Source organism: Maylandia zebra, linkage group LG2 (assembly GCF_041146795.1).
Source record: "Maylandia zebra isolate NMK-2024a linkage group LG2, Mzebra_GT3a, whole genome shotgun sequence".
In the NCBI taxonomy this organism is placed as follows: Eukaryota; Metazoa; Chordata; class Actinopteri; order Cichliformes; family Cichlidae; genus Maylandia; species Maylandia zebra.
The window spans coordinates 11,158,998-11,183,753 of record NC_135168.1 but is presented as its reverse complement, the minus strand read 5'-3'; the positions used below and the strand labels follow the sequence as shown (position 1 = coordinate 11,183,753).

At 41.7% G+C, this 24,756-nt stretch overlaps 1 long non-coding RNA gene across 3 annotated transcripts; it reads right to left on the bottom strand.

Moving 5' to 3' along the window:
* Positions 1-3,048: 3,048 nt before the first annotated feature.
* LOC143420787 (uncharacterized) lies at positions 3,049-22,342 on the bottom strand. 3 transcript variants are annotated; one of them, XR_013100530.1, is made up of 5 exons: positions 22,110-22,342; positions 14,226-14,331; positions 7,485-8,307; positions 4,506-6,194; positions 3,049-4,180 (listed from the first exon to the last, which is right to left on the bottom strand). It is a non-coding gene; the product is annotated as an uncharacterized LOC143420787 (long non-coding RNA). The 3 variants fall into 3 exon arrangements; XR_013100529.1 differs by lacking the exons at positions 14,226-14,331; positions 22,110-22,342 and having other exon boundaries at positions 7,485-9,463; XR_013100531.1 differs by lacking the exons at positions 14,226-14,331; positions 22,110-22,342 and having other exon boundaries at positions 7,945-9,463.
* Positions 22,343-24,756: the final 2,414 nt, after the last annotated feature.

The window sequence follows — 24,756 nt, the reverse complement described above, 5'->3', positions numbered from 1 at the left end:
CCTAATACTGTAAAAATCTGTATTTCTACTCCCAAGCCCCATGACTCTCTGTGAAGTTGTCTTTCACTTGATCACTGCAGAAATTATCACTTTGTTCTGCATCAATGTTAAAACTTTCAGGTTCTTCAGGTGATCCTTCACCTTGGAAAGACCGTTCTGTTAGTTCACATATATGAACTGGGGCTATCTTGGTAACATCCCACCCTTTATGGTATCTGGAAATATGCGTTAAAAATGATGACTTTACATTGAATGTCTTAGAACATCCATCAAAGGGACATGTTACAGTCAAACCCTCATCTATGTGACCACTCAAATGACACTTTAAAGTTTTAAGATCATCATATTCACTGCTGCAAAAATTAAACAAGCACCTTAACTGTACAGACACATCACGGTTCCATGTTTGTGTGCTCCTTCTGTCTACATGAGCTCGTGACATATGCACAGCAAGGCTACTGTATGTGTTAAACTTCCTTCTGCAATCCCTATGGCCACATAAAAAAGATACATTATTATTATTTCTGTGTGTTCGGCAGTGTTTCAAGTAATCAGTCGAAGACCGAGCGTTAAAGCCACAAATGTTACAAGTCAACATTTTTAAGAGATTGAATTTGCCAATTGAAGGATAGCCAGAATCAGAACAGAATCAATATGAAAACAATAAATTTATATCAGCACAGTGAAGCACATTCACTTTTCAGGTACCTTCAAATAAGTAATCTGCGTTGGGCTGCATGGGCCACTCTCTTTGGGCTGCAATGTTTTCTGCAATGAAATCTGATTCTACTTAACTATCACCCCTTTTAATTATTACCATGTTCAGTTGCATGCTAACGTAACACAGCGAGCTATAACAATACACACATGTGGCTAATTTACACACACACACACACACACACACACAAGCGCGCGCATCCAACTTATGGGCTAACGTTAACTTTAGTTGGGCAAACCACGTTTCAAAATAACGCAAAACCCACACATTCAAATGTTACCATGAAACACACACGGCTACCAACTGACTATCGAGACCAAATTTCATGTAAGAGGGAGGGAAAAAATGGTTTTTGACGTACTTACGAAGTGCAGGCGGCTGGCTAATGCTAACGCAGCTAGCAGCAAACGTCCACTCACATACACACCACTACCAACTGCCTATCGAGACCAATTTAATGTACGAGGGGGAACAAGGTGGCACTCAATTCTCATTCTCATTCCACACAACCAACCTGTTTCCAACTTTCCTTGTGACTTGCAGAAATTTAGGTAGGCACTGACCGCACTGAAAGTAATGGCGTCGGAATATTCTGGGTGGGGGAGAAAATTCTGCCTTGCGCAACAGCAAACTTTCCGTATTTCGCAAAACGGAGCGAATCCGTAGCAAATCCACGGTAAAGGGACCCCTAAATTTACGGATTTTTTTAACAGTGTAGTGCAAACGCTTAAGCAACAAATATACTTGATGCTAATTAATTCATATTTCCCTTTGATGTTGCAACTATGCGGTCACTTCTGTCTTTAAACAAAATAATATTTTCCAGTTACAGAAATCATAAAGTCCAAACTAAAGTGCTACTGTTGCTATATGCATTTTATATAAATCATGGATGATGGTCCTGACATGAAGGAAGAGAAAGTTACAGGTTGCATCCTTTGACTTTGTCTCCGTGCCTTTGGGCGATTTTCAGAAGGACAGATGTTTCTGTTCAATTCTTAAATCAATTTTTTCAAACACAAACACTATTTTAAAGCTTCTAGAGAGTAAAATATTAATGATAATTATAATAACAATAATAACAACAAAAGCTCTCAGCTCCATCAAACCAAGCAGCAGAAAGAACAATAACTGAAGAGAAAACTTTAACCTTGTAGACTTCATTATGTTCCAGCTGCTCTACAGACGCTGTGACCTCGAACTTAAGCAGGTCGTAAAGTATGTGCAGCTCAATAACTTCATAATCAGACCCTGTGGTATTTAGGCAGCAGAACAACTAAGAATAACAACTACAAATAATGTTTTTAGGTTTCTGTTGTACTGCAAGGTTCTGTACAGGAGAACCAAACCAAGAGCAAATATTACGTCTCATTTACACCTGAGCACGAAGAGCCATCAACATTTAGCAAATTGAATCATCTTTGTTTAGATGCAAGAAGAATCATATAGAAATGAAAAAGTAGAAATAGAAATCCAGAGCAAAGATATCCTCTAATTCAGCGTAGCACATGTGCAGCTGCTGCGATTCACGTAAGCATTCGGCTCGTCGCTGTTGCAGATTTTTCTCTCGCTGTTCTGGCTCACAGCGCTGCAAACACAAAAATAAATATCCCCAAAGCTGTGAAAGGGAGCTAATTAGTAAGAGTATTGTTACTCTCCGCAGGAGTAGTCCAGCAGTAGAAATCAGTCCAATAACAAGGTGTGTAACATCTAGCAGGGTGACAGAAAAACCCAGGGTAACTTCTAAGGACCTCAACGTCTCTCTCACATTGTGTTTTTTAAACATGCTTCCATTTGTCACTTCAGTCTTTACTCTGAAATACAGGAAGAGAAATCATGGCTGAAACAATTTCTCATGAAACCAGGGGTGTGGTCCAACAGTCAGTTTGGTGAGGAAGGTTCCTAACTGAGAGAAGTGACCCAGAAGTATCTGTGTAGCAGCCACAATGAATCCAGATCATGAGCTTTATTAACTGATCAAAGTCTCTTCTTTCATCTTCTGTATCATTCAGTTTGCATTGGTAATGCCCATTATTGTAATGCTTTTTTAAGACCAGCAAAACTTTATTTCACTTTGGGTTAGCTGGGATAAGTGATGGATGGAGGGAATTTTACTTCAGCCACAGAAATCCTAAACAGGAAGGAGGAGCAGAGTTACAGTGGATCACTATCCAGCAGGGAAACAAGGTTTATTTCAATTTCTTGGCCATGAGTGAGATTTACTGAGTGGGCAAATTAGGGAGACGACACCATCAGATCCCGAGCCCTCCATGTGTTAATCAAGAGACGGCTGCTGTGCTACATCCATAAATAATGAATAAATTAGGAGCTAAAGCTGAAAGGACAGTTTATTTGTACCATCTTCACGTGAACACATTCAAGAACATCACAGATGAAGAAACATTAAAAACTTCCACACTACATAAAGCAAGAAAAATAGTTTTTCTTTCAGGTGGTTTCAGAAAAACAGAAACATCAAACATCTCCAAGACTCTCTTTGAAAGAACTAAAAACCTTTGTTCTCATGGTCCAATCATGAGTGAACTCCCCGATGAAGCCTTGTGTGCTAAAACATGTCAGAGTTTTAAAGGTTAAACATGAGTTTCCAAAACGTTTTGCTGGAGAACAATGAACTATTTGGCTGAGTTTCAATCATTTACAGACGAGCAAAACCAGGACAGAGAAAAAAGGACAAAACTGACTCAGTAAAACAACAGAAAAGATCCCATGTAGATCTGTATTATGTAGAAGTTCAGCCCAGCAACCAGTTCAGTTCAACACAAGTTTAAATGATTCTATCTGAACTCTGTGGAGCCTGATCTCAAGCTTTTTGAGTCCGACACAGAAACCAGAGGATCTTTCTGTGTCTTCAGATTCACTGTGATCCAGTGATGGGAGTGATTTCAGCCCTGAGTGATCGCGCTGATGTTTGCACAGAGCAGACAATGAGGTGAATGTTTGGGCACATTGGTAACAGTGAAACAGTTTATTAGTAACGTGGGATCGTTTGTGTTCAGAGTATGAACTGAGATTCCTGAAGCTCTTGTCACACTGGTCACAGCTGTAGTTTCCTTCCATGTGTGCACGTTCATGAAGGTTACAATGACCTGACTTTGAGAAGCTTCTCTCACAGTGTCTGCACTTGTGTGGTTTCTCTCCTGTGTGGACTCCTTTGTGTGATTTAAGCTGACTTTCAGTGGTGAAGGATGACCCACACTGATCACAGAGGTGCTTTTTAACCCCACTGTGAATCAGTTCATGTCGTTTTAACTCACTTGGTGTGGTGAAGCTTCTCCCACATTCTTTGCAGTATTTCAGTTTGTCTCCAGTGTGTCTACGTTGATGTACTTTTAGGGTCTTTTGCTGACTGAAAGTTTTTCCACAGAGGTCACAATGAAAGTCTTTCCCACCACCACAGTGATGACAGGGTTGAGAACTGGATCCATCTGTGTCGCTCTGCTTCTAAACAAAGACACAAAGACAGTGTAAGTCAGTCCTTCAACATTTGTATCCTGAACGTCGCCTGAAATAAAGAGCATCTCTGCAGACGTCCAACTACATTTGACTGTTTCAGTTAACACACTCAGTTTACTGGGCTGCAATAACTACAATACTACCACCATAATACTACAGTAATACTAAAATCATAACTGAAAGGAAAATCTGAATAATCACTCAGAGCTGCTTTTCCATGCAGTAGAATTGCTAACATGCTAACACAGTTTAATGAGCAGAGTTGTTCCAAACAGTCAGGCTAAAATGACAAGATAACAATATAAATACATACCTCACAGTAGCTGCACTTGTAGAGTCTCTTTCTGGTGTGGATCTGTTGGTGTCGTCTCAGGTGACGTGGAGATTTAAAAGTTTTCTCACACAGGTCACATTGATAAGGTCTCTCCTCAGTGTGGGTAAACATGTGTTGTTGTAACTGTGCGTCTGTTGTAAAGTATTTGCCACACTGTTCACAGCAGTACACATCATGTCTGGTGTGAATGCGTAGGTGTCTATTTCGGCTCTCTCTCTGGCTGAAAGTTTTTCCACAGATGTCACAGCTGTATGGCTTAATTCCAGAGTGGGTAACTAGATGACTCTGTAAGCTGCTACTACGAGTAAAAGCTCTGCCACACTGATCACAGCTGTACGCTTTAACTCCACTGTGGATGAGTTGGTGTTTTTTTAGGGAACGCTTCAAGGAAAAAGACTTTCCACACAAGTCACAGCTGAACGGTCTCTCTCCAGTGTGGATGACCTGATGATGTTTTAGTGAAGCCTTCAGAGTAAACTCCATCCCACACTCGTCACAGCTGTATGCCTTAATTCCAGAGTGGGTAACTAGATGACTCTGTAAGCTACTACTGTGAGTAAAAGCTCTGCCACACTGATCACAGGTGTATGCCTTAATTCCAGAGTGGGTAACTAGATGACTCTGTAAGTGACTACTGTGAGTAAAAGCTCTGCCACACTGATCACAGGTGTATGCCTTAATTCCAGAGTGGGTAACTTGATGCCTCTGTAAGTGGCTACTGTGAGTAAAAGCTCTGCCACACTGATCACAGCTGTACTTTTTAACTCCACTGTGGATGAGTTGGTGTTGTTTTAGGCAACGCTTCCAGGAAAAAGACTTTCCACACAAGTCACAGCTGAACGGTCTCTCTCCAGTGTGGATGACCTGATGATGTTTTAGTGAAGCCTTCAGAGTAAACTCCATCCCACACTCATCACAGCTGTATGCCTTAATTCCAGAGTGGGTAACTAGATGCTTCTGTAAGCTGCCACTGTGAGTAAAAGCTCTGCCACACTGATCACAGCTGTATGCCTTAATTCCAGAGTGGGTAACTAGATGACTCTGTAAGCTGCTACTTTGAGTAAAAGCTCTGCCACACTGATCACAGCTGTATGCCTTAATTCCAGAGTGGGTAACTAGATGACTCTGTAAGCTGCTACTGTGAGTAAAAGCTCTGCCACACTGATCACAGCTGTACTTTTTAACTCCACTGTGGATGAGTTGGTGTTGTTTTAGGCAACGCTTCCAGGAAAAAGACTTTCCACACAAGTCACAGCTGAACGGTCTCTCTCCAGTGTGGATGACCTGATGCTGTTTTAGTGAAGCCTTCCCAGTAAAACCCTTCCCACACTCGTCACAGCTGTATGCCTTAATTCCAGAGTGGGTAACTAGATGCCTCTGTAAGCTGCTACTGTGAGTAAAAGCTCTGCCACACTGATCACAGCTGTACGCTTTAACTCCACTGTGGATGAGTTGGTGTTTTTTTAGGGAACCCTTGAAGGAAAAAGACTTTCCACACAAGTCACAGCTGAACGGTCTCTCTCCAGTGTGGATGACCTGATGCTGTTTTAGTTTAGCCCTCACAGTAAAACCCTTCCCACACTCGTCACAGGTGTGTTTTTTCTCTCCCTTTCTTCTGTGAGGTTTGTCGGCCTCCTGAGAGCGCTGACTTCTGGCTCCATGTTGGTCCTGCAGTGACAGAGATACAAACAGAGGCAGTGAGTGAAATGCAGTCGCGGAACAAACTCAACCTTCAAACTCCATTAACACTAGTTTTAAACCTGAAGGTGGAGCGTGGCACCAAACACATTAAAGGTCTCTTATCCCCACCTGCTGGTAGTTCTAACACATTACATCCAACCTGCTGTTAAAGATAATTCATGACTGTTCAAACACTAAAATCATGCCCATCCCTCCTGATTGTACACACACACACACACACACACACACACACACACACACACACACTATTTTATAATTTTGATTATTTTGTTGTTTCCTATTACATATTTCTATAATTTGTATAGATTTATACAGAATTATTCAGTGATAATAAATCCTATGTTTGTTTATTCTAAAGGAACCCCGTTAGCTTCCACAACAGATGTTGCTCGTCTTCCGTCAAATACTCACATAAAATATTACACAATAAAGTGGATTCAAGATATCCACATAATTTCACTCTTACATCCACAGTGAGGTTTCACAATTGTTAAAATATAAGCAATCAATAATAATAATAATAATAATAATAATAATATTTCTCTGTCAGCCTTCTCGGTTACGAATCGTCTTCTGCTCCTCTGTCATGCGGCGTGCCACAGGGCTCAATTTTAGGGCCACTGCTCTTTTCACTGTATCTATTGCCTCTGGGTTCTATCCTTAGAAGGCATGGGATCTCATTTCATTGTTATGCCGATGCCAAATTTATTTGCCACTAAAACACAAGGATGGCATCTCCATAAAACCTCTATTTATATATACACATCACTCTATTTATATATACACATCACTCTATTTATATATACACATCACTCTATTTATATAAAACCTCTATATATTTCATATATCAGTCTACTCTTCATTCTATCAGACACAGTTATCACAGCTCCTACATTTGCTTTTTACACATATAAGCATTGAGCCAAATGTAATAATGCCAACATACTGAAGGAACAATATTTGTCTCTTATATATGATACATCTATATACACACTGTCACAGATACTTGTCTGTGAGTGAAGTGATTAATATAATAACTATAATATTGGCCATATTATATTTACATTACCACAGTGAGATGACTTTAGTCTCATGAACAACATCAGCTAATTGTTATTTACAGCTAATCTTAAACGACTGTTCAGCACAGAAATGAAGCCCAACAATCATGTTTCACAGTCCTGTGGTCTCAGCCTCAGATACTCATCAAATCACACAGAGCTCATGTAGAAACAAATGAGTGAGGTCTTCACTCACCCCGGTTCTGTTAGCCGTCAGGGCTGGCTTTCAGACTGGGGTCTGGGATGCGGGGCCTCCCTGCTACTGCAGATAAGGAGGTGGTCCGCTTGCCTCCACCCCAGAGAGAAGGGTTACATCTCCTGGGTCTAGGTGCGGCTTGCCCCTCTGAGGGTGGGGGTACCTGGACCTGGGATATAGAGTATGTTTGGGGAGTGCGACTGTCTGTGCAGTGTCTATTTGTGTCTGTCTACACGTTGGGTGAGTGCCGAGTATTTGGTGGTGCATATGGGGTGGGAATGCACGTCTGTGTCTATATGTCAGGTTGGGTCTTAGACTCCACCTCTCTGGGTTCATCTCAGGCCCTCTAAAGTACGGAGGCCTATCTCCCCTCACCACACTCCCTGCCGGTGGCTGATGCCCTCAGACATTGGTATGTTAGTGGTTCTTGTCCACTAGGGCTGGGCGCTCATGTATGTACCGGCTCACTCCTGGTGGCCGATTGGCGGGGCCTGGTGCCTGTGGCCCGGCTGGGCTCCTTCCCGGGGGTTGGGATGCCCTCAGGCCTCTGGGCCTGAAGCTCGGTCCTCTCTGGCACAGCTGGCTGCCGGCAGAGCCCGCGGGCACGCCACTGCAACCCCCTCTGGCCTCTGCTCCGTAGCTGCGGGGTGACCTCTCCTTTGGGGCTCTACTCAGCTCTTCCCAGGAGGGTGGCACGGTTCCTCCCCCCTTTGGTGGTCCTCCTCGGGTCCTTGTACTCTGGGACCTCTTGATATCTGGGGCCTGGATCTCCTCCATACCTGCTTCATACCCTGGTGGACGGGGCTGTGGCTCCCCACACTCCCTAGCAGATCGTTACATGGAGAAACCTTTGGAATACAAGCATGCTGATCCACACAGGTATGCACACAGGTGTACACACAGGTGTTCACAGACGCGGACTACAGCTTTCTTGGCTGCTGCCTCAAAGCACACTGTGCGCTGTCTATCTTGCATGCTGCACAATATCGTTTATTATTTAGTATCTACTGTTATCTACTGTTAGCTAGTTTATTGTGATGGTGCTGTTTTTATTATGTTGCTCTTTGTTGTTTGCTTTCTCTTCTGTTTTTTTTCTCCATACAGGTGACCCAGGAGTTTTGTTTGTGTTTTTTTTTTTTCTTCCCCCCCTCTCACCGTCTCTTCTCCCCTTTGGTTTTCTTTCTCTCCCTCTCTTTCTTTCATTCTTTCCCCCTGTCCTATCCCACAGTCATGTCTGTCCCGTTTGTAGCAACTGAAAATAAAATAAATTCATAATTATAATAAAGGTCAATCAAATGGACCAATATGGCAAGGCCATGATGATCCACTTGGTAAAATAAATCCGCTTGGCATCTTTCTTGGCCTCAAGACAACAATTCTGATGGCTAAAGATCCAAACGGGACACAAAAAATAAAATAAAAAGAAACAAATGAACTAAATATGTTCTCCTTCATTTCTGTCAAACAAAGCTGTATGAAACGTTTCCAGCTGTTAGTATCATGGTTGCTAGGCAACCCGGGAAGCGCGACGGAGGCTAGACGTCCCATTTCACGAGCCTACGAGCCTCGCACTTCGGCCTTAGCGGTCTTTGAGTACGCGGCCCTTGAGGATTTTAAAGCTGCAGAACCTGAATCGGGATACAGCCATGATGATCTCCAGCCTCGTGCTCGCCAACATTCTCACCTGAGTTAAGAAGACGATCACTGAAATGGTCTCAGCAGGTCCTTTGATGACAGCAATGAAATGCAGTGGTAAGGCTTTTTGGGGATTAAGTTTGTTTTCATGGCAAAGAAGGACGATGCAGTTCATCTGATCACTCCTCATAACATTCTGGAGTGCAGGCAAAATGCTATTATAAAAACTTAAGCAGCAACTTCTCCAGGTTCCAATATTTATGCAATTCTCAAACCTTTTGGCCACGACTGTATAACCTCTTCTGAAGTTTAGTGGATATTATACATGGTTATGCTCAGGATGTGTCGGCCAGTTTCCACTGGAAACGCCTTTTGGTTAAACTGTCAGCGAGGAATTTGCATTTGCACTGTTACATTTTTATATAACTTTAATGCACATAAACAACAGCTGCTTGTTTCAGTGAAAATACATTGATGGGTTTTGTGGAGCAGGGAAATTATTTTACTGCTATTGTTGAATAATTGTCATCATTACCATTGCATTAATAATATAATCTGGAGTTTATATTGCATTCAGATGTTGAAACAGTGTGTGTCTTTCAGAAAGACTAAGTTGCAGGCTGACAGGAAGTTGCAGGTTTGCAGAGTGTGCCTTTTGCAGAACTGAAACCGAAAGCAGAGTCTAAGTGCAGGTTATTTTGAGGAGCATTTGAGGACGAGACACAGACAGTAGGAGGTGAAGAGGTGACACAAAGAGCATGTGAGGTCAACACATACACACATATTAGTTAGACTTATTTAGAGGAGAGATCAGTTATGTCTCGACAAGAAAGAGGAACAATTCACTTTGAGACAAGAACGGAAAGTACCAGCCATAAAAATAGAAGATGATTTTCTGGGTGAAAAGTCATGGTGATGTTGATCTGATCTATGTATAAAATGTACCGGTGACGCATGAAGGGGCGTCAGTAAACAAACCCTGATGCTATAAAATATCTGTTCATGCTTTGATTAAATCGAGGACTACTGGCTGTCTGCGTACAGAGTGTCTTCCCACACGTGTGTTCATTAAAATCATTGTTTGACCAAGACCTTCTGGACCAAGGCTGGTTTGTACTCTCCTTCCTCAATTTTGAACCTTAACATTTGGGGGCTTCGTCCGGTGGTTGAGGAGGGAGGATTGGAGGTGTAGACGGTGATGTATGGTCCGTTGTGGTCAGACAGGCAGGCGTGACCCGGCAACCAAACTGAGGGGACAGGCGCCTTTAAAAAGAGGTAGGCACAGGCCTGTTGATTTTATCCGAAGTGTGCTGAATTGGATGATAAAATTAAATGTCTATTCAGTAAAAGTTGCCGGTAAATGTCTGCTTTGATTTTGATGAGAATCTCATGACAGTACTGAGGATTTAAAAGCAGTTGGACTGCTGGTAATGATTGAATGCGGTTGGACCGCTAAAAGGAAAAGCAGTTGGACTGCTGGTAATGATTGAATGCGGTTGGACCGCTAAAAGGAAAAGCAGTTGGACTGCTGGTAATGATTGAATGCGGTTGGACCACTAAAAGGAAAAGCAGTTGGACTGCTGGTAATGATTGAATGCGGTTGGACCGCTAAAAGGAAAAGCAGTTGGACTGCTCAATGTTTTTAGTATCTTAGGGAATTTGGTTATTTTTTGGTTATAAGGTTGGACCTGCTTCAGTCTTACACTTTGTTGGGTGTTTTACTGTTGTTTCAAAGTATTATAAATTATTTTAGAACGGAACCGTGGGGGTTCTAGGAAGCGCAGTTCTCGGAGGTAACGCTCCCTCCCGGCCAAGGACGCTTGGCCCTGACCTATCGGCGAATAGGGGTAGTACGGTTGGCAACCGGGGAGAACTTGGGAACCTCCAAAATAGCTAGGAGTTGGAGTCTCCTTACCGTTTGGAACGGTATCTGCGCTTTTTTGGGCAGCAAAGGTTGGACCTTGGGTGTTGGACACTTTTAAATTGAGTTAGGGACTTTAGAGATGAGGCCAGAAACTGTTGGACAGATACTGGTTAATTGATTACAAAAAAGTTGGACTTTTATCGGTTAGACCGTTAACTTAAATTTTTCGAAATTCGGTAGGTGTTAAAAGGCATAAAATCTGTGCAGTTGTAAATATAAGACGTCTTTGTGAATATAAAATAATAGATCTCTGTGTGAAAGGAGTCTGAGGCAATGCTGGAGCTATTTTTAGACGGTGTGTGTGAGTGTGAAAATGCAAATGAGTAAGCAGTGAACTGTTTAAGCCACCGTTGGTTTTACAAATACTGCTGCAAACATTGTTGAGTGTGTGTTTAAAATGCCATTTATGTTTATTAGAGGACTATAAATAAAGTTTTGAGTTGCCGTAGGGGATGTATAGTAATTGACTGAAGTTGGATGTAGATATATAAATATATTGAGTGCACTGTGTAAACTTAAGATTAACATATTACTTTCAGTAGTAACTTCTCTCCAGCAATAGTTGCTGGTGTGTTTTATTTTTTCAATTTCTTGTGTGAATGCGGTGACTAGAAGGTTTTGAATGATGAATAAAGGTGTGAGAGGTATTTCTTGGGTGATGTAAAGTAGGATGTTTTAAAGTTTGAAAGTGTTTTTAATTTAAGAGATGCATGAGTGATGTATAAGAGTTTAGTTTATTTAAAAGGTGTGTGTGAGAGGATTATGAAATCATTGTGTGAATGATGCTACATTTTAGATCAAAAGTTAGTAGAATTAGAGAGGGTTTGTAGATTGTAAATACAAAATAAGTTTGATTAGCCTGGAGAAACAGCAGAGCAGCTGCGTGCTGTGTGTGTGTAACAGGAAATGGTGTGGGTGACAGGAAGTTTGCATGCCCATATAAGGTGACGAGTGAGCACCCAGAGAGAGAAACAGATGAGTTAAACTCTAGGCAGATAAAGCGAATGGAGGTTTTGAGAAAAGAAATGAAAAGGATATTAATTGTATGTTTTAGTGTGTCAAAACAGATTACAGATAAATAAAGGTGGACTTCTCTCAACCTGGAATTTTGAGTACGGCGCCAAAACCACTAGAGTAGCATAATTGGGAGAAAACAGGCCAGATTTTGGCTTAAAATTTTACAGCTTGACCTCGCACTTGTCCCCATCCTGAGAAGAAGCTCAAAGGACAGTTAATCTCCTGATGAAGACCGACAGAACATCGTGGACTTGAGAAGAATTAATAGCAGGCAAAAGACAGTGCAACGGAAACCACACTGACGACACCAGCAGCAGCATGAAAGGAACCACGAGGTGGAAACATGTACTGTAAATTACAGGCTGGGCAGTTGAACAGTGGGATAATGAACGGTGGTAAAGCACTGGACATTGATTGTCAGATTTGTCTTGCTTGGAGTAATCTTGAAAGGGACGAGTGAAAGGATCAACAGAAAAGAAGAAACCACGTGATGAACCATGCACGGTGGACAGCAGGCTGGTAAGAACAGTGTGACATGACTGTTTAAAGGCACTGAATGTGGTATTTTGCCAGGCTGGGACTTGATCCAAAAGGAAAATACTGAAGAGAAACAGAGAAGAAACAGACTGTGTTTGCTGGAATTCAAGATAACAAAAGGACACTGAGAGAAGAGGACAGTGACCGGTGAGAGGTGAAGCCGGACGACTTCGACTGTGAGAATAGAGGGTGTAATTGGACTGAAAGTGAAGCTTGAACTCATGATGGTTTAGAGATGTCCACCGTCACAAAGAAAAAGGGGTAAACAAGAATAGAAAACACACATACACAAAGTGTTACATGTGAAATTATTTCTGGAAAGAATCAGAAGTGAGATAATTTTGAATTAAGAAATCAGAGAAAAGATGCATGAATTAAACCTGACTATAACATATAGAGGCAATGAAGAAAGCAGCTTACACTTACTGAACATTAACAAAATACATAGGAAAAGCAATGAAGACCTGCTTACACGTATATACATGACATAAGTTGGGATTTCTGATCAGATAAGGGAAAAATAGAGCGAGCAACCGGACGTGAAAGCAGGGCTTAAAGAGTTTTAAAGGGATGAGTAATGTTGAAGAATATATATAAATACAAGTCAATAAGTTAAGAAGATAATTAGGATCAGGCTTTTGATTAAAGAGTCCCAGATAGGATAGGTTAGGGAGGTGCAGGAAAAGGTGTTTTGTTTCCTTTGCAGAAGATCTCGGCGACCACAGGAGGGACGAGGATCCTGGAGATCTCGAGGTCCGAGACCACCAGAGAGGGTCTGAGCGAGGACACAATGTATTGCGACCTCTGGTGTTCCAGAGGTCGAGAGAGGGAGTGTGGAGCAGGGAAATTATTTTACTGCTATTGTTGAATAATTGTCATCATTACCATTGCATTAATAATATAATCTGGAGTTTATATTGCATTCAGGGGTTGAACAGTGTGTCTTTCAGAAAGACTAAGTTGCAGGCTGACAGGAAGTTGCAGGTTTGCAGAGTGTGCCTTTTGCAGAACTGAAACCGAAAGCAGAGTCTAAGTGCAGGTTATTTTGAGGAGCATTTGAGGACAAGACACAGACAGTAGGAGGTGAAGAGGTGACACAAAGAGCATGTGAGGTCAACACATACACACATATTAGTTAGACTTATTTAGAGGAGAGATCAGTTATGTCTCGACAAGAAAGAGGAACAATTCACTTTGAGACAAGAACGGAAAGTACCAGCCATAAAAATAGAAGATGATTTTCTGGGTAAAAAGTCATGGTGATGTTGATCTGATCTATGTATAAAATGTACCGGTGACGCATGAAGGGGCGTCAGTAAACAAACCCTGATGCTATAAAATATCTGTTCATGCTTTGATTAAGTCGAGGACTACTGGCTGTCTGCGTACAGAGTGTCTTCCCACACGTGTGTTCATTAAAATCATTGTTTGACCAAGACCTTCTGGACCAAGGCTGGTTTGTACTCTCCTTCCTCAATTTTGAACCTTAACAGTTTTTAATAAAGTTGTGCAGCTGTAAAGTATTTTGTCTGGTGTCAATTCTATCGTCAGCTACATCGTTATGGCAAATGTTCCAATGTATATGGTGATAAATATCTTTGGTCATATGGTCCTGCTCTGTCTGTCACCTTCTGTGTTGAGCTCATTGTTTCCTCTGTAGTGGCTGAGCTGAGTCCAAGTAGCTGAAAATGTTCCTCTGCTGCTCCGTCAGACTCTCCTCCTCCTGCTGATCAGCTGGGACACAAAACAGATCTTTGTTAGGCTCCACACTGCACTGAAGAGTCAAAGTGTCTCATATGTTCATCTGACAAGTAAAAGAACACATTTTTGTTTCCCGAGGTGGGCAACTTGTTGGAAACAAACACAAAAGGTTTGAGCACTGATACCTGCCATTGCTGGCATTGAAAGATGCAACGCCAGCAATGTCAAGACTCAAACCAATCATCAAGCAAAGACAACAGGGATCAAATGTACCGCATTTTGATCCGGGACATACTCTGCATGAAAACAAGCGCTCACTCTTCCTGCTCAACAAATGACAAGGGCGGAGCCTTATACCACGTGATACAGAAGCTGTGCCGTGTGATGCTAAAATTAGCAGGGAAAAAACAACGGAGAGCACGTCAGGGATGACGAGAAAGTGACAGGAGAAAATCCGTCCCGGTCAACCACCCAAACATCAATAACGGGAACCTTTTTTTTTTTTTTTTTTTTGGCCTGTCCTGTTTGGCTCTTTTGCATCAGAATTGTTGTCTAAAGGCAAAGAAAGATGCCCAACGGATTTACTTTACCAAACTGACCATCCCAGCCTTGCCGTAATGGTCCATTTGATTCACCTTTTATTGTTTATTTTATTTTCACTTACTGAATACGGGACAGACTTGACTGGGGGAAAGAAGGGGAGAAAGAAAGAGGGAAAGAGAAACAGCTGAGAAGAGGGACGGGGGAGAAGGGCAAAAAACAAAAACCAACAGAACGGGCAGAGAAAAAAAAAATGCATATATCAATCACCTGGATCACCTGCTGAGAAAGAAAAAAGAAAGCAAGCAGAAGAGAACAAGAGTAATAGAATAAACAACATCACAATGATATATGGGAATATGACAGTAAATACTAAATGTTAAACATTATTGTGCAGCACATAAGATCAACAGAACACAGTGTGCTTTGAGGTAGGAGCCAAAAAGGGTGTAGTTTGTGGGTGTGATCACCTGTGTGTACACCTGTGAGCATGGACGCGCTTGTTTTTTGTTTTTTAAAAGGTTCCTTCATGTAATAATCTGCTAGAGGGTGTGGGGGGGCCACAGCCCCGTCCTCCAGGGCGTGAAGCAGGTGTGGAGGAGATCAAAAGAGAGACCAAGGAAGACCAACAGAGGGGCAGCTGCGCCACTGTCCCGGAAAGAGCTGAGGAGAGTCCCAGATGAGGGCTCACTCAGCAGCCGCGGAGCAGAAGCCAGGGGGAGTTGCAGTGACGCGCCCGTGAGCTCCGCCGGCAGCCAGCTGCGCCTGAGTGACCGAGCCCCAGGCCGAGAGGCCGGGGGCACCCCGCCTCCGAAGTGGCCCGAGCGAGCCCCAGGCTCCAGGCCCCGATAAGCGGCCGCCAAGGAGTGAGCCGGTACATACATGAGCGCCCAGCCCTAGTGGACAAGAACCACTAACACACCAATGTCTGAGGGCATCAGCCACCGGCAAACGCTACACAGTGCCGTCCAGCAACTATTTTTCTATTGTTGCACTACCTGCTCTGTACACGCAGCGTCGAGCAACGGTGGAGACGGAATTTCAAGCAGGACAACATTTTGCTGCAACAACAAAACGTGAGACATTTGTTGTTTTATGTTTATTTATTGTTATGAGAGAATCATGATCTCAATTCTAAGCCAAAAAAATCGTGATTCTCATTTTATGCAAAATCGTGCAGCCCTAACATTAACACAAAACTATTGTTTCACCAGAGAAACACACATGAAGAGAGAGAGAGAGACAATAACAGCTACCAAACAGTCGTCATAATTCGTCACACAATGAGAAAAGGACAAATCAACAAGTAACAATGACTAATTAATATTAAAATCTGTAACATAATGTATTGTTTGGAGTTTAGTCTGATTGGTTCAGGATGACCTGCCATTATCCAATCACACGTCTGCCTACCTGCATCTTTTCTCTTTTTTCTAACCTGAGCACCTGATGGCTTTGAACTTTTGTTGTCCATCTTCCATTGGTTTGAATTTTGCGCTGCAGTACAAACACAAATCCCCCAACCCGAGGATCAGCACAATTAACCTAACAGACCTACACCTTAGTTCACAGATTCACTTTGTCTAAGGTTGATTTCTGGGATTTCACACAACCCAGGATTCAGATCGTGAATCCATGATGGGCTTGGATTTACATCATTATCAATGAAATGTGCTCTACTTGGAAGCAGCCGGCCCTGCCCCTTTTGACGGCTTGTGTGAGACTTTAAATCATCAAACTGTAAATTATAAATTTAAATTGTTATTGATCCTTTACCCCGAGTCCTAAAGTGTAGATTTATTTTCTTACTCTTCTTATATTTATTGTTTGTTTACTTGCACCGCTGTAACTGCAGCCTCGTCGTCTCGTCTCTCTGGACTGTCTGTAGCGGAGATGACAATAAAGTTTACTTTGACTTCAGCAGCGCGCAGGCGCACCGAGGGCTCTCGCGCTCACTTTATAGAATTTAGAAAAAACATGGGTGCAGATTATAAGTCTGTATCATAATATCTGTTTGTTGTTTTTATTTTGTTTTGCGAGTTGGTTATTAGATGCCGCTCCAGCCAGCCAGAGACTCCCCGCCCTCTCCTCCCTGTGCCGCCAGCAGCAGGCGCACCTCGCAAACGGAGGGCGCCCTTACTCCCAGCAAATGGCTGATAGAAAACCGATCGGTGCCTACGAATTTCCCAATATGCGCTGGCATGACGTCGGGGAAGCATGGGTACGACCGATTATTTTATTTTTTTCTTGCCCGTGATGCCCCCCCCCACCACGATGCATTCTATTGGTTTGCACACTTACACACACCCAGCTGTGGTTTCCTGTTTTGCTGGACTCTGGAGAGCCCCGCCTTTAACGCTCTTCTCTCACAGAGAGCAACAGAAAACTTGGAAAAACTCCAGATTGACTGAACTCAGTTCAAAGTTACCTTGACACCTTTAGATGTGAGACGTAGTGATGGTCCGCTTGAAGCTGACGCTCCGGTGCGTGTGTCAGAAAGATCAACGCGCTGCTTCAGAAGCACCGTGTCGAGGCTTGATTCGTTTGGCCAGAGTCACGTGATCAGTGACGTCTGAAGCTTCGTTTAGAACGTACCTTTTTTTAAATCGAACTTTATTGAAACACAATGAGTATACAACATACAAACAGATGAAGTTTACAAAAGAACAGAACATGAACATACAGAACCAGGAGTAAAAAAATGATGATACGAGTAGGCGAAAAAAATCAACATATAAATATTGTTCTGAGAGGATTTTTGTTGGTTGAGTCTGAAATTGATTGTATGTACAATTCATATCCTTATAAAACGGCAGAAATATGGTGTTTTATTAATAAACTTACATTTATGGATATAAAATAGCTAAAAGTATTAACAAATTTTTTATAAAAAAACATTTATCATTCTTCCTGGGGAACTTAAAGAAAAAGAATAAAACATTTTCCCATCGTAAAGAAAACTCCCTTAAAATATGGACAATAACAAAACTGCTAAATTCTTCCAGAATCTCTGTGTAGAGGAACCAAAAGAGATGTGCCACAGTTTCTGGATGATCCCCACAGAAAGTTCAATTAGTATTTATGTCTCTTTTAAATGTTACCATATAGTGACTGGCTGGGTCACATTTATGAAGAATTTTATATGAGATTTCCTTCACCTTGTTCACAATTAGATATTTATGGGATCATCCAGACTGTCTTCCAGGTGATATCTGGAACATGTCGGTTCCAGTAAGATATTCTATATATGGGAGAGACATGATATCTTCTTGGAATAAACTACGTATTCTCTTATTGCTGTTACCAAGTTCCTGTGAAAAGCAGATTTTTCCCACTGCTGACTCAGCTGGATCAGGGAGAGTGACTGAGGCAGATATTGAGCTGTCAGTGTTTTTATATAACATTAAAGTCCCTGAGGGTATGGCACCAAGCACCATTGAGAATTCCCCAACACTGTTTGACAAGTTTGACGAGCATCTTGACTTTTGGTCTTTGGATATTAACAGTCCTGGATATGTGGCTTCTTGTTTAACAGAAATGTTACAGAGAGCATTTGCAGTGCAGCCTTTAATTGCTAGTAATTCACATTTTTTTAGATTTCGACATAAAGCAGATGCCTCAGAGAAATCACTAATAACACTAAGGGCTGGACGGATTTGATTTGCATTCTTCAAGAAGAGTGTGGTGTCATCAGCTAGCTGGCTGATGATGAGCTCCTTATCAGCTGTGCTGATTCCTTGTATAACAGGTCAAATCTCGGGGTGGAGTCTTAATCATTTTAATTGAGCTATTGCCATTCGTGTACAAGGTTTTGATAGCTTTACAGAAAAATGCCAAATTTTTCCAAAGAGTGGAAAATAAATTGATGTTCAATTGTATCAAAAGCCTTTTAAAAATCCAGGAAGAGAATGAAGCTATAGTCAGATACCAAATCAGAGTAATCAAGTAGATCTAAAACCAGTCTCATGTTCTTAGAAAGGTGTCTGTTTCTCATAAAGCCTGATTGTGTCTCATCGATAATTGTGTCCAAGAACTCTTTCATTCTGTTAGCAAGTACTAAAGCCATAATCTCATAGTCATCATTGAGCAGACAGATGGGTCTCCAATTATCAATAAGAAGTAAGTCTTTGTTTGGCTTTGGAATAAGTGTTATGAGACCCTGAGTAAGAGTAGGAGGGAGGATGTTATTCTCTACACTTCCTATGAAAAGCTGCAGTAAGAACGGAGCCAGGAGATTAGAAAATGATTCATAAAACTCTGCAGTTAAACCATCTGTGCCGGGAGATTTGTTGGCCTTAAGTGCAGAAATAGGATTACAAACGTCCTCCACAGTCAGAGGGCTGTCACAGTGACTTCTATCTTCCACAACAATAGTTTTTAGGTTTTTAATATTATTGAGAAACAGCATTGAGACATATATATATATATATATATATATATATATATATATATATATATATATATATATATATATATATATATATATATATATATTTTCTACTTTTCTAAATGATTGACTATTTCAATGGAGAACCTAAATGACACGGACCCGTGTTTGTTATTACATATCTCTATTTTGAATGTGACAAGTCTATCATTGCCTGTTATTCATAGGTATTAACAGAGTTTGTGGCCTTTTTTCCTCTATAACAGTTAATTGACTCTTTACAGTGGCCTGCTATGGTTAATAATAACATGTTCAGTCATGAGTGAAATCAAAGCTTTTCTTCACTTTAGCATTTAACATTCCCAACAATATAATGTGATACCTTAATTAAAACACAGCTAATAAAACACAATTTTCTTAATGCAAACATCAGTGACTCAACATTAGCAACCAAAGGGTTCAGTCTGCAGCTCACACTCATGTGAAGCTACAGCCTCCCCCTTTAGTCTCTGTCATCCTTCTGCTCCTGCACAAACAAAGCAAGACAAAACCTCCACCCTTCTTCTACAGGCTGGGTGAATTGTCTGTGGACATTCACTAATCCTAAAGTCGGCACCGTTTTTGTCTCAGTATCAAGTCAGTAAAACTTTTAGTCGTCAGTCCATCACAGTCACATGCATACATCCACACACATTCATACCAGATATTGCTGATAATGGAGTCTCACGCGCAGCCTATTCGAGCCTCCATCACCAGCAAGATGACGTCATCATTTTAAAGGAAAACAGCTCCTTGTTTTTGGACTGGATTGACTCGCTGCAATCCTTTTAGGCTCAGGACTTCTCATGTGATCAATGTCACATATCAGTGAATTTCTCCCAAGCCCATTATAATCATGGAGAAAAACACTTTGCCACTGTTTCCAGTAAGAATATTTTATAGCGTTTTAAAGTTCAGCCTCTCAGGTCTGGATTAAAGAGCTGATTTGTTAAATCGGGAACTCACAAAATACCAAAATACCACCACCGGTAGATCACACCTCTCAGATGTTCTTATCTCAGTGCACTGTAACAAAAGCACAAACAAACGCAACCAATAAAATACTAATAAAGTAACAAATACTGGGGCCCATTGCAAACATGTCCAAGCATAAAACCATCTTTCTCTCTCTTAGAGAAAGAAAACAATCCAAACCTCACTGATAAAATCAACCTAGTGTCAAGCAAAACCCAAAAATCAACCAAAACTTCACCAGAAAGTTTTCCTCCCTCCCGGGACAATATTGTGCAGGAATACAGGCACCGTAACTCCTTTTGCACTGACAAAAACATGTTGGATTTACTTGATTCAATAGTGGACACTGGTTGCACACAAAGGTTTTGCTTTGGCAGAACCTTAAACAACTGAGTTAAATCAACACAACCTTTTCATATTCAGTAAACCTGCATGTTGTGTTCATAAAACACGATTGAAACATGTTCAGATGGAGTAAGTTGAGCTCCTGGAACATTTTAATCCTTCAATTGAAACTGAATGGGTCTACAACAACTACCATCCTCCTATCTCTATCCTGGTTGCAGCAGGGCTGGGAAATAACCCTGAAGTGATAGGTTACCAGGCAGGGTACACCCTGGACAGCTCACCAGTCTATCAGATAGAAACACACAGCCGTTTACATTCATGGATAATTTAGCCCAGGACCTTCTTACTGTGGAGCAACAGCACTAACCAGCATGCCAACAATGGAGGAAATACAGGAAAGCTATGATTTCCTGTATTTGAGGCAGAATTATTTTGTTCTTGCCCTTGACAGGTTAATCCACAATAAATAGCAACAGCATGCATGTGGTGTGTGTGTCGTTGTCTGCCTCTTATAACTCCAGTGATTTTCCTGTAGTTTGAAATCTTATGCGGTGTTGACACAATAATTTGTTGTAAACCAGGAAATTCCCAACTGTGGTAGAAAGCACAGCTTAGCCTTAGCAAATGTTCAAAGAAAAGTCGTCACTTCCTGATAAATATTGTCACACTGGGGTTTTTGCAAATGATATCAGTGAGCACTGTGTGGCAGCTGGAGTCAGACAACTGAAGCTCCCACAATCAAGACCACAAACAGCTTTCAAAGGAGATTTGAAGCTTTTCTGGCAGCAAGCTTCATGATTTATGGGACTGGAACTGGAACAGAAACTACCTGATCACCAATGGTGAGCTGGCATGGAATTATTTTTATGACATTTTATCAAAGTTATAAATAAGCGTGCCCATTAACACATAGTGAGTGAGCATGTTGTCTTCCCACGCAGTGAACAGCGGACGCTAATGTTTTTGTCACTTTTTACAGAGTCAAACTCAAAGTAAGGTCAGTGCTTCCACGCTTTAAACGCTGCACGCTCACACTCTCTCCACACTCGATAGATTATCCATTGTTCATCTGCACACAGCTGCGGTTTTAGTAACGCAGTAACGCAGCGTGCTTACGGCAAAGTAACAGTAATCTAATTACCTTTTTTGCAATAGTAATCCCTCACTTTACTCGTTTCTTGAAAAACGTAATCGGATTACCGCCCATCTCTGGTTGGAGCTGTGCACTTGTGGGTTCCACCTTGTGTACACGTTTATCTTTGCTGTGTGTACTTGTACCTCTGAGTGGAAGCTGAACTCTTGAGTTCGAGTATCGAAGCATCAGCTGTGACGTTAAAGTCCAAACAGCTCGTTCATTTGACGTGCAAATGAACGAAGGTAACGCCGTTTTCATGTGGATGTGTCACTGAGACACTTTCCACATCCACAGCTCACAAAATGGGAAAACTATAGAAGTATAACAATGAAGAAGTTACTATGTTACGGGTCCCAAGGATGAAGACCTCGATGACAAATATGTTACCTGTAAAAGCAGGTGAAGAGCAGAGTAAGGAAGACACGATGCGTCTCTGCTTTCCTCCAGAACGTGTCTGAGTCTGATTTATTTCACACAAATAAATGCTATAAAACACTAAACATGAGCTTTCAATATACTGTTCAGCTGGTTCCTCATTCACATCAATTACATTTACTTATTTCACAACATCAGTGAAATATACTCTTTTTAACTGGTTCAGTTTCTCAAGTTCACACTTCTTTCCATAACAGCTACATCCTTTTATCATATCAATAAACACATCACATTGTCTTCTGCAGTGTCTTACTGGCTAAACAGTTCTATTCAATAACAGCATTGGTAAATACATTACATTTGTTCCCTCCAGTAATTTACTGGCAAAATCACTATTTAGTGCATCATGAAACACAGCTTGTTGAATCAACCCATGAATGCCTCTGTTAGCTACACAGAGTTGCTCAGAGTGCTTGTGTTACACTAGCTAATCTACTCAGTCACTTTAACAGAACTATTAACATTCACATCTCACAGAACTGATTTGATTGGAGCATTACAACACGTTTGCACAGAGCATAGGAGCGCACTGACTCTGCTTCACGAGCGCTCCACCTAACGAGCGGGCTCGCGGTGCGGTCGCGCGGGACACTCCTCTGGTTTTCTGGTTTTCTCCCGTGTTTACATATAAATAACTTTGGCGGACCGCCTTAACTCTCCCATTCACATTAACGTGGGTAACCATGGTGACAATAAACAACATTTTCGGTGCGAGCACCGTGTACCGACCTGTAAAAGCAGGTGAAGAGCAGAGTAAGGAAGACACGATGCGTCTCTGCTTTCCTCCAGAACGTGTCTGAGGAAGCAGCGGAAGGTGGGCTCCACTTACTGCTCCCCGAAACCCCGGAGCAAGCACCAAAGTTCCGCCCTCACTGCTTTCTAACATAAAATGAATCCCTGTTACATGGATTTTCTATCCTCTTAAAGAAACTGAAAATAAATACATATAGCAATGAAAAATGTCCCGTTACATGAGTGTTTTACACAAAATAATATTAATGTGGTCATTCCCTCACAGGGGTGCCACAACTACACTGCTGTTTTGACAGAGACACAGTGTGTTTATCTAACTTGGCTGAAGCCAAAGTTCTCCAGACAAATTCAGTCTGTTTCTGCCAAGTGTGAACTCACTGGATGAGCGCCAGATACACAGAATCAAAAAGGGATAAATTACTTTTCTTATGTCATGTTCCCGTCACAAACTGGCTCAAGGAGAGGGGAAGCAGGAGTCCACAGATGAAATGTTCCTATAAATAAAGTGGAATTTATTCAAACTTTACCAAAACTTCAACACATCAAATACAAGCAGCTCAGCAGGGAGTGGATGTGTGTTGCATGTGCCAGGTGGATGCAGAGAGAGGCCAGGGCCACGTTCAAACCTGAACACGCTGCACAGTGTTTTCTTCCATTTGTTAGGGATGAATGAAATGCTTCCTTGAAAGGATGTGTGCAGTCACCAGTGGGCGTGGAAGCATGTGCGCCCTCATTTGGTGGGTGTGCAAGAAAAGTCATCCTGTCACACAGCAATGCCTACATAAATCACACCACTCTGCTTAAAATAATAATGTTTAGTGAAGCAGGTGAAGCAAAGGGCTGCTTTTAATAGGCTGGGAGACCCAGGTGTGCTGCTTTAGCTGCTGAGCCTCTTATGACAGAACAGCGGAGAGTGGTAAGAAGGGAGGAGGGGGTCTGGCTGTGTTTGTGAACGATAGATGGTGTAACTCTGGGCATTTCTCTATCAAAGAGACGCTATGCTGTAAGGACATTGAGCTGCTAGCGGTTAGCATGAGACCGTACTATCTACCACGAGAGTTTACACACGTGATTATGATAGCTGTGTATGTCCCGCCCTCTGCTAATGCTGCAGCAGCCTGTGAGGTCCTGCACACTGTAACCAGCAGACTCCAAACACAGCACCCTCAGGCCCTTTTCCTGATCTCTGGGGACTTTAAAGATGATGTAACCATTTAATTATGGTTACATAATTAATTATGTAATTAATTATGCAAAATGCAAAACGCTCAGCTGTGTCTCCAATCAAAGCTCTGTAACTTCAGAGGTGATGTTCATATGTTGACTAATGGTTTTCTTTCATTTTTGATGTACTGCAGAATATTTGTATAAAATCCAGGCCAGGAAAATCTCCTTCATGTGTTTCTGTGTTTTGTCTTCAGCTACGTTGACACAAAGGCCTCTGCTGTGACGCTCACACCTTTGATAAAGTCTGGAGAGTGTCAGCTTCCTGTTTATAGATACAAAAATATGTAATGTTGTGAACTCTGGCCGCAGCGGCGCAAGAAAAAGGAGAATTACGGGAAGCACTCACAACAGGTAAAATCAAAATAACAAAGTAAAGTAGGATAAAATAAAAACCAACAAAAGAACAACACAATATACTTCCCCGTACTGTTACTGCTAACCTCTGTTAACCTAGTAACTCTTACCTTCTAACTGACAGCTGGTCAATAAACGAGCTCCATAAACGCTCCATATTCACCTTTACATGGAATATAAAGGGAAAAGAAGAAACACAGTGCTGTGTCAGCGTTAGACATATAGATATATCCTTGCTTTTAATACATTTGAAGGTGGGTGGGAG